General features: G+C 42.7%; 1 pseudogene; it reads right to left on the bottom strand.

Annotated features, from left to right (window-relative positions):
- The window catches only part of LOC148033904 (uncharacterized), a 53,530-nt pseudogene extending 44,960 nt beyond the window's left edge, over positions 1-8,570 (bottom strand).
- Between the last annotated feature and the right edge of the window lie 856 nt (positions 8,571-9,426).

Here is a 9,426-nt window from a genome sequence, read left to right on the forward strand (position 1 = left end):
AAAGTTATAGAGCACAACAGTCAGAGATTAGAGGTGGAATGTTATAGGTGTGGAGAAAAGGGACATATCTCCCCGAATTGTCCAAACCCTAGACGATCTATGGATTACAAGCCCTTATGCAGCCGATGCAAAGGAGAAGGCCACACTGCAAAGGACTGTCCTAGCCCCTGTAAAGGCCAATGCCACTGATAGCCAACAAAAGGTACAAGAGGCTGCCTCCAATTTGGTAGAGTTGGAAGTTGCCACTGTGACGCACACCAAGAAGAAGAAAGTAGTGGTTCAGAATGAAAATAATTCTCCTGCCAAGACTGTGAAGTTCAACCTACCTACAGAGAGACAGAGCAGTACAGAACAGAACAGTGCAGTACAAAGTACTACAGTGCCACAGAGAGTTACAAAGACAGTCCCAGAGACAGGATCAGAGGCCCAAGAGATAGAAGATACAGAAGCACTTCTAGAAATAGAAGAAGCGTCGATGTAGCATTTGTTAGAAGAAAAATGAAAGATGAAAATGGGTATAGCCCCCCAGCAGGCTGGAAAAGCCTCTGGATCCTATCAAACATGACTTAGTCAAAGACCTAGACACTTTTAAACCAAACTTAACATTCCGATAGTTGCTGATGCTGTCTCCTAGCTACCAAAAGAAATTCAAAAGCATCTTGACAAGAAGGCGTGGACTAAGGATCGCTCCTTCAACAGCGACCAAGACTAATAAGGCCCTGGAGCCTGTAAAGGAAGTAGATGTGGCTAATGCCTTCCTAGATCTTGAAACCCCAGAGATTAGTGTATGGATAGAAGGATGCTTTATTTCAGATGCATTGATTGATGGAGGCTCATCAGTAAACATAATGACGGATGTCACAATGAAGGACTTAGGGTTGCATGGAATTCAACCTACAAATTGGCTTATCAGATTGGCAGACCAAAGCAGAGTCAAACCATTGGGCATCCTCCCATACGTAAAAACAACCCTTGCAGGAAGAGACTATTGGCTGACATATTTGATGGTCAAACCAAATTCTTATGCGACCTCATATCCTTTGCTGTTGGGAAGACCTTAGCTTTTTGAAGCAAGAGCCAGGACGGATTGGTTCAAAGGAACCCTAACCCTAGGCAGAGGACCCAACAAAGCGGTGTTAAAGTTGTATGGATCGCAAAAAGGCAATGTATCCACATCCATTGAAGTCATAACTGGCTCCTCTAACAAGGTAACAGATGGTACATCAGGAGATGAAGAGGTTGTTAAGCAGATCTTTCCTAAGAAAATAGAGGCACAGTCCCTAACAGTGGGTACTATAAGCCAACTGCCAAGGGAAGCAAAATCCTTGTCCATGGGAGAATATCTTCTGCCTCAACTAGAATTAACTTCAGAAATTACCTCTGACAGTGAAATAGAAGCATGGATGTATTGTTCTCCCTGTTACATGACATTTGTAGAGATAGAGCAGAGACAGTACAGTTATAGAGCAGAGACAGTACAAAGGCAGAGCAGATACAGAGTGGATACAGAACAGAGACAGAGCAAATACAGAGTGGATACAGAACAAAGACACAACGATATAGAAATAGTAACACATATAGAGCGAGAGTCAGAAGCAGAGTTAGAAGTTATAGCAAAAGCAGAAGCAGATGTAAAGGCAGAAGATGTGTTCTTCTCCTACAGAGCCTCTATAGAGGCAGAGACAGAGCCTCTAGAGGAAGAGGATGAAAATAATGAGAAAGAAAATGAAGTAGGTTATGAAAGTACAGATGAAGAATTCCCTCTCATAGAGGATGATCTTGTTGATGTTCCTACCGAGACCTCCGAGGCCGAAGATCTCAAGGTACTGGATGGAATGACTATGATTCCGTTTGGGTTGATCAATGGACCACAAAGTATGCATAATTTGTATAAGCAATGGATTAGAAGCATAAAAATTAAGTTCACCAGTGGCTCCTGTCGCCCTAACTGTTCAGTCCAGAGAAAAGATGATGATGATGCCCCTTGTCAACAGAAGCCAAAGCCCTCAAAACCCCGGCCCCTAGAAGGTCCATGCTATGTGACATTCGTGGATGCATCTTCTGAAGATGAATCCCTAAGTCCAGAAGAAGTTACCACTCACACCGAAGCAAACAAAGCTCTGATCCCCTTCCAACAACCTAAACAAACGAATGAGTCATCTGTACAGAAGGAGGACACTGGTTGTAGTCGGACATTAAACGAGGATACTACTCTCTTGAAAGAGTCAGACCTCTATCCAAAAGCAATCCGTGGGACATTTATCCACGAAGTGGTAGGTGAAAGACAAGTGACATTCTTGGATACTGATGGTACTGAACATCACTTGAAAGTGGGTCTCAATCTTCCAGAAGAAGAATTAGTGGTCCTACGAGATCTACTAAAGGAGAACTTAGATGTGTTCACTTGGTCATATAAAGACCTAAAGGGGATTGATCCCATAGTATGTCAACATCACATTGACCTGGTGTTTATCAAAGTTCACATTATAATCCTAATTATTCTGCTCTGGTGAAGGCCGAGTTATTGAAACTTCTTAAAGCATAGTTCATCTATCCCGTGGCTAACAATTAATGGGTTTTGCCCATTGTGATAGTACCCAAGAAGAACGGAAAAAATCGAATATGTATCGACTTTCGCAAGCTCAATTTGAAGACGAAGAAGGATCATTTCCCTATCCCTTTTACAGACCAACTATTGGACACGGTGGCACACCATGAGTTTTATTCCCTCTTGGATGGATTGAATGGATATAACCAAGTCCAAATCGCATAAGAGGACCAATCCAAAACAACCTTCACCACAGAATGGGGGACCTATGCCTACAGAGTGATGCCATTTGGGCTCTATAATGCTCCTATCACCTTCCAACGAGTAATGATGGATGCCTTCCAAAATCATCTGCATGATTTCATTGAGGTGTATCTTGATGACTTCTGTGTCTATAGTTTGATCCATGAGCACTGGGGACACCTAGAGAAATATTTTGACAGATGCCGAGAGTATGGGATTTCTCTCAACCCCGACAAATGTGTCTTTGGCATCTCCTCAAGAGTTCTATTGGGCGATATTGTCTCAGCACAAGGGATTGCAACAAACCCGACAAAGATTAAAAAGATTGTCGTCTTAATAGCACCAACAAACCTCAAGCAATTGAGAGGATTTCTTGGACATGTGTGCTATTACAGAAGATTTATTGCACATTTTGCAACCAAGGCAGCCCCTCTGCACAAGCTTCTAAGAAAACAAGCTAATTTTCTTTAGACGGATGATTGTAAAGAAGCCTTTAATACCCTAAAGAAGTGCCTGATCCAAGCACCTATTTTATAGCCTCTTGATTGGATGAAGGAGTTCCATGTATACACCGATGCATCAGTTGAAGGGCTAGGTGCTATCCTATGTCAAAAGGGCCCCTCTAAATTAGATCAACCGATATACTATGCAAGCCGAAAGGTCACTAATAGGGAACATAACTATACAGTGATGACGGAGCTTGAGTGCTTGGCAATGGTGTTTGCACTGGAGAAGTTTCGACACTATTTATTGTCAACACATTTCAAGTTCTATGTGGATCATGAAGCCCTGTCATTCCTTATGAACAAAGCAGATGTTAAAGGACGACTGATGAGATGGTTGGTCCTATTCCAAGAGTTCGACTTTGAAGTGGTCACTAAGCCTGGCCATTCCCATGTCTTAGCCGATCATCTGTCACACAGACTCCTCAAACAGAAGAAGAGGAACAAGATGATCCAAACCTTTTTTATACTTCTTTGTTTCTAGTTGAAATAGTTACTCCCTGGTATGCAGACGTAGCTAATCTCCTAGCAACTCAACAGTATCCTCCTAGCATCTCAAGCTGTGAGAAGAAGAAGCTTCTGTTAGAATTAGCCCCCTGCACCTTGCTAGGCGGTGCCCTGTACAAGAAAGGCAAAGATGAAGTGCTGCGAAGATGTGTTGCAGGAGATGAAATCAGCATAGTATTGAAAGCATTCCATTTTGAACCCTGTGGTGGACATTTCGTAGGAGAAGTGATAGCCAAGAAGGCTCTGTTAGCAGGATACTCGTGGACTGACCCTCCAGAAGGATGCATATGACTACTGTAGGAGATGTGATGCTTGTCAACGAATGGGGAAACCCACCAAAACAAGTGCCATGCCACTTCAACCCATTCTCCCCCTAAAGCCGTTTGAGAAGTGGGGATTGATTTCATGGGTCCCATTGATCCACCTACCAGATGGAAGCAGAACAAATACATCTTAGTATATACAGATTATGTCACAAATTGGTGTGAAGCTAAAGCCCTGAAGCGGGATGATGGTAACAATGTAGCCCTGTTCCTGTACGAGAATATTATCACCCATTTTGGCAGTCCCCTTGAGCTGGTAAGTGACAGAGGTACTCATTTCCTTATTAACAAAATCATGGAGGAGCTGACTGAGCTATATAAGATCTGCCATCGTAAGTCCACTTCTTACTACCCTAGAGCCAACGGCTAAGTTGAGGTCACTAATCGTATCCTTTGCTCGATTTTGACAAGAATGATTGCTACACATCGTCGCGACTGGGACGATCGACTTACAAAGGCCCTTTGGGCATACAGAATCTCTCATAAGGCAGCAACAGGACATACCCCTTTTCAGCTAGTGTATGGTACAAAAGCTATATTCCCTGTTGAGTTGAAATTACCCTCTTTGTGAGTGGCAGTTAAAGAACGCTTGGGAGATAGTGAGTCACTACAACGTCGTCTCCTACACTTGGAATGCTTGGATGAGATACGACGGATGGCCTTATAGTGCATGGAAACCACTCAAGCACGACGCAAGGCCTATCATGACAGTTTCATCAAGCTTAAGGAGTTCAAAGAAGGTGATCTTGTCCTAGCCTATGATTCAAGATTTGGCAAGTTTCCTGGCAAGCTTCAACAGTGGTGGATGGGCCCATACAAGATACTAGCCGTCAATCCTAACGGCTCTGTTCAGGTACAGACCGTTGATGCCTCTAATGATCCTTTCTTGATCAATGGCTATTGCCTGAAGATGTACTTCCCTCCTTGGGGATCTTGATAATCACAGTCGACCTACCCTTTCCCTTTTGGGCGACGCATTGTAATTGTCGTGCTTCTGATAGCCATTATGATTCTCCTCATGAGGCGGTCTCGTTCTGCTATCCCCTCATAGAAACATCTCAACCCGACATTATTCTCTTCTCATCTGGTCCAACAACGGTGGCGAGATTGGTCCTGACATATGGTATTTCTACCATTCTCGTTCTTAAAAAGAACAAAACCAAAAAAAAAGAAGGAAAAAGAAAAAGAAAAGAAAAAAACAAAATCAACAAACAAACTGTTATGGGAGAAAAGGAAGAAATTCCATTTCATAGCAAGCCTCGTTCCAAGAAAAAGTGGAAACACCCTTGGGCGAGAAGCTGACTGTGGAAAAGGTGGTAACACCCTGCAGTTCAGGATAGCTGACTCACGAGTAGAACCTCTTTGGCAAATAATTTGAAGCCACCTCCCTTGGTCCGCTGTCTCTGTAATATCAATCCGTCTGCCCTTCTTAATAGATGACTCTTCTTACAAGTCATTGAAGTATGAGATTTGTAGCCTGCCTCCCTGGGTATGTCTCTTCCTCAAGATCTTGATGACACCAACAGCCGACATGATCTTCATCACCAACACCTGGAGTGATGTGAGCTTTAATCCTAATAGGATGGGGACGTGAGTATGGGCTGCCCTCTGTATCTATCAGAGAGTGAGACAGAGGGTGGGGGGAGTGATCAGTCTTTCCCTTCAAATCAAATGAGAGGTGAGATGTGTGAACACTGTGTTGCACGCGCGGGATGGACCTCTCAATGCACAATGCATGATCCGTTTCATGTGCACTACACTATAAGGCTCCATGGCCTTCCTTCTTGCACTGTTTGCCGGCACAGGGCGGGATGCACAGTTGCACCATCAAATGCGCACAAGGCATACAACCTCTGCACAAGTGACCATGAGGATTACATCAATGGATTTCAGGAAAGGACTGCCCTCTATATCTTTCAACTAAGCGTGAGATAGAGGGTGGGCTGAGTGTGATTGGAGTTTCTTCAATCAATTACCGAGAGGTGAGGATTGAGGGACGTTACAACCTTTGGAGTCAGGTACGTTCCCATCTCCCTATGCACCCACGGGCTGGGTTTCTGCTATCAGTACAAGACACATCACTCTGTTCTATACACTGCACTACAAGGCTCCCTGGCCTTTCTTCTTGCACATATGCCAAACGGATTGGACGCACTGATGCACCATCAATTGTGCACCCTGGCATACTCCCTCTGCATCATTCCCTTGTCAATTTCTAAACCAGGTGTGAGATATGGATTTCATCTTGATTTCCTCGAGTGATATTAGTCATGGAGCGAGTGCGTGCTCTTTCAATCCATTTAAGTGATAGTGAGTTGAGTGCAATATCCCTCGCTATCGACGAATTTCCTGTGATTCCTTCAACTAGCTACCTCCCTGGGTGCTGCTGCGTGATCCCTACCACAGGACGTGTACTGTGAAGATACCCTGTTACCTCATGCAGAGCCGACAATGCCTCCAGACACAATCTCGATAGTTGACATTCCGTCTCGGCAATATGGGCCAAGTTTTTCTAACCCTATGCCTTCTATTTCTCAGTACTGGTTATGTCTTAAGTGTGGGGATGTTGTGTTTGGTTTGATGTGAGGTACCAAGTCCGTGAAGTTTGGTTTAACCTTCCTGCTAAGGTCTTAAGTGTGGGGACGCGTCCCTACGCATCCATGTTACATACCCCTATGCATATACCCTATTTTGCTCATGCATCTATGCCCTGACTTTATTTTACCTTGATGGGGTCCCTTTCCCACCCTTACATTCTATTTCACCCTATCCTAGGGGTTGTTCCTTGACCGTTTGCCCCTATTCTTGGTTTTGTGCTTCTTTCATACGAACGGACCTTACGTTCATTGGAATCCCAATCCAACCTCATAGCCCTGTTCGTCCCTTCAAACCGCCTATTTTTTCTTTTTACTAACCCCTGTTCTGATAGACGATTCTCAATATATTATTATTTTAAGTAATTCCCTTAAATTTGACAATTTTCCATGTGAATGCATCATTATTGCTTCCGAACCCTGATCTCATGTGTCAAGCATGTCCTACCCCTCCTCCTTGACATTATTTCTTTTTATGCCATGTCATTTCAATGCATGCTTCATCCGTTATTAATTTTTGCGGGTTTTCGGACCTTTTTCGTACCTATTTTTCACATTTTTCCATGTAAACTTGCCTTATTTTCACCGAAATTCCAGTTTGATTTGAGAGCCGTGTCCTTCAGCCTTTTCCCCACTTTTTTCTTTTTTCTCCCCCCTTTTCCGCCTGTCGAATTTTTAGTTATTAATTTTTTCGAGTGTTTTCGGTTGTATTTCTCGTGTTTTTTTTCCACGTGAACCCCTCCTAATTTTCCCTAAACTGAGCTTTGATACACCAATCGTATGAATTCCTTTTTTTCAGACATTTTTCCTTTTCACTATTCTCTATTTTGACGCACGATTCTTCTTGTATTAATTTTCGAGTCTATTTTTGGGCCCATTTTTGGGGTTTTTTCCATGTGAACACGTCCTATCTCAATCGGAACTGTATTTTCTCATGGTAGGGTTGTCGGACACATTGTTCTGCACACTTTTTCTTCTTTTCGTACTTCATTCCAATGCGCGGATTTTTCGATATTAATGCCCATATGTATTTTCGGGTTTGTTTTTTGCATTTTCTTCCATGTGAACACCTTGATTTTGTCCCAAACCCCGTGTGGCATGTTTCCAACATTCTTCCCTCGTCTCCAAGCCCATTTTTTCTATTTACAAATTTTTGTTCCGACACACGGTTTGGATTTGATTAATTTTTCTTCATTTTTCCTGTTAACCACGTTTCTCGCCTCGCACGTGAATGCGTTTGTTTTTTGTTTTATGCACCTCGGGACACCCCCGTGGCGTCCGTGGTTATTGCGTCCCCATCCCTGCTCGTTTGACCCCGTCACTGCAAATTTTTTTACCCCTGCCCACGCTTTCACACGAGCCGGAGATGTATTCTTCTATTTTATTATTTTTATTATTTTTCTTTTTTCATTATTTAAAACAAAAAAATTACACACAATTTAAAAAAAAACCAAACGAACAGAAAGAAAACCAAGCATTTTAGAAAAAACTAAGAAAAAAAAGAAGAAGAAAAAAAAACAAAGAAAAACAAAAGAGACAAACAAAAATGAAAAAACAATATAAAGAGAAGAAAAGAAAATGCATTATTTTTATTTTTATTTTTTATTTTTTTAAACAAGCAAAAAAAAAACATTACCTGTCTGTTGCGCGCATCTCCTCTCTACTCGCCCATTCCTCCTCTTCTCCCCTCCTTCTCCATCCTCTTCCTCTCCCTCCTCTTCTTCCTCCTGTTCCTTCTCTTCCATCCTTCTTCTTTTTTTTTCTCTCACCCTTGTCGATCGCCGCCCCGCCATCGCCTGCTGCTCCCTCGAGCACCTGTGCCCTCCTCGGCCGCCACCACCTTGGCCCCCATGATGCCAGGAGGCATATTCCACGGTGGATTTCTGTGAGGTTTTGCGGTGGATTCTGTAACCGGGGCTCATACACAAGGTGGATTCTTTGTGCGAAAAGTCGATGGGGACGCCTATCCTTTTCAGACATTTTGTTAATTTAATGTGTAAGTGGGTGATTCCATAGCGGGTGATTCCGCAAAATACATATTTAAATTAATAAACGTTTATGAGTTTAGAGTGCACACTCGTAATAAATTAAGATTAGGATTGATTTCTAACCAATTTATTTTTGTAGCTGAAGACTGCTAGGTATTCACTACGATGTGTAGAACAAGCAGTAGTGGCATTGGGAAGCATTGGAGGATAGCGTGTATTCAAATTATCATCAATTTTTTATGGGCACGTATCTTAGGCACGGTGTCGATATTTTGTCGCGCTTATTTACTAAAGCGCTTGATTTTAATTTATTACTTTTGTATGTGCATGGGCGCATGATTTAAATATTTGTATTGGATATTGTATTTGGGTACCACGCCTGACTTCTTGGGCGCCCAATAGCTTTAATTCTTTAGTGGCACAAAAGTAAACACAAAAGCTAAAGCGTGCTAATTGTAAATTGGGCTATTTCTTGAGCTTGAAGATGAATAATATATAAAATACATGCTTTGTGGAGCGCTCACACAAGGATGGGGGGAGATTGCACCCAATTGGTCTCTTTCATGTCGTGCAAGCTTTCTTCATTGTTTTTTGTGCAAAAATGTAGAGTTCTTTTGTTCTTGGGGACCTTGTGATGCTCACTACGTGCGCATACGACGTTCGATCTGTGCACCAGTGGTATCAGAGCGAAGTTGAGATCGAGAGCTTCCAATCGCTTAC

This window comes from Lygodium microphyllum, chromosome 7 (assembly GCF_053477565.2).
Source record: "Lygodium microphyllum isolate KBCC chromosome 7, Lygodium_microphyllum_v1.1.10, whole genome shotgun sequence".
NCBI lineage: Eukaryota > Viridiplantae > Streptophyta > Polypodiopsida > Schizaeales > Lygodiaceae > Lygodium > Lygodium microphyllum.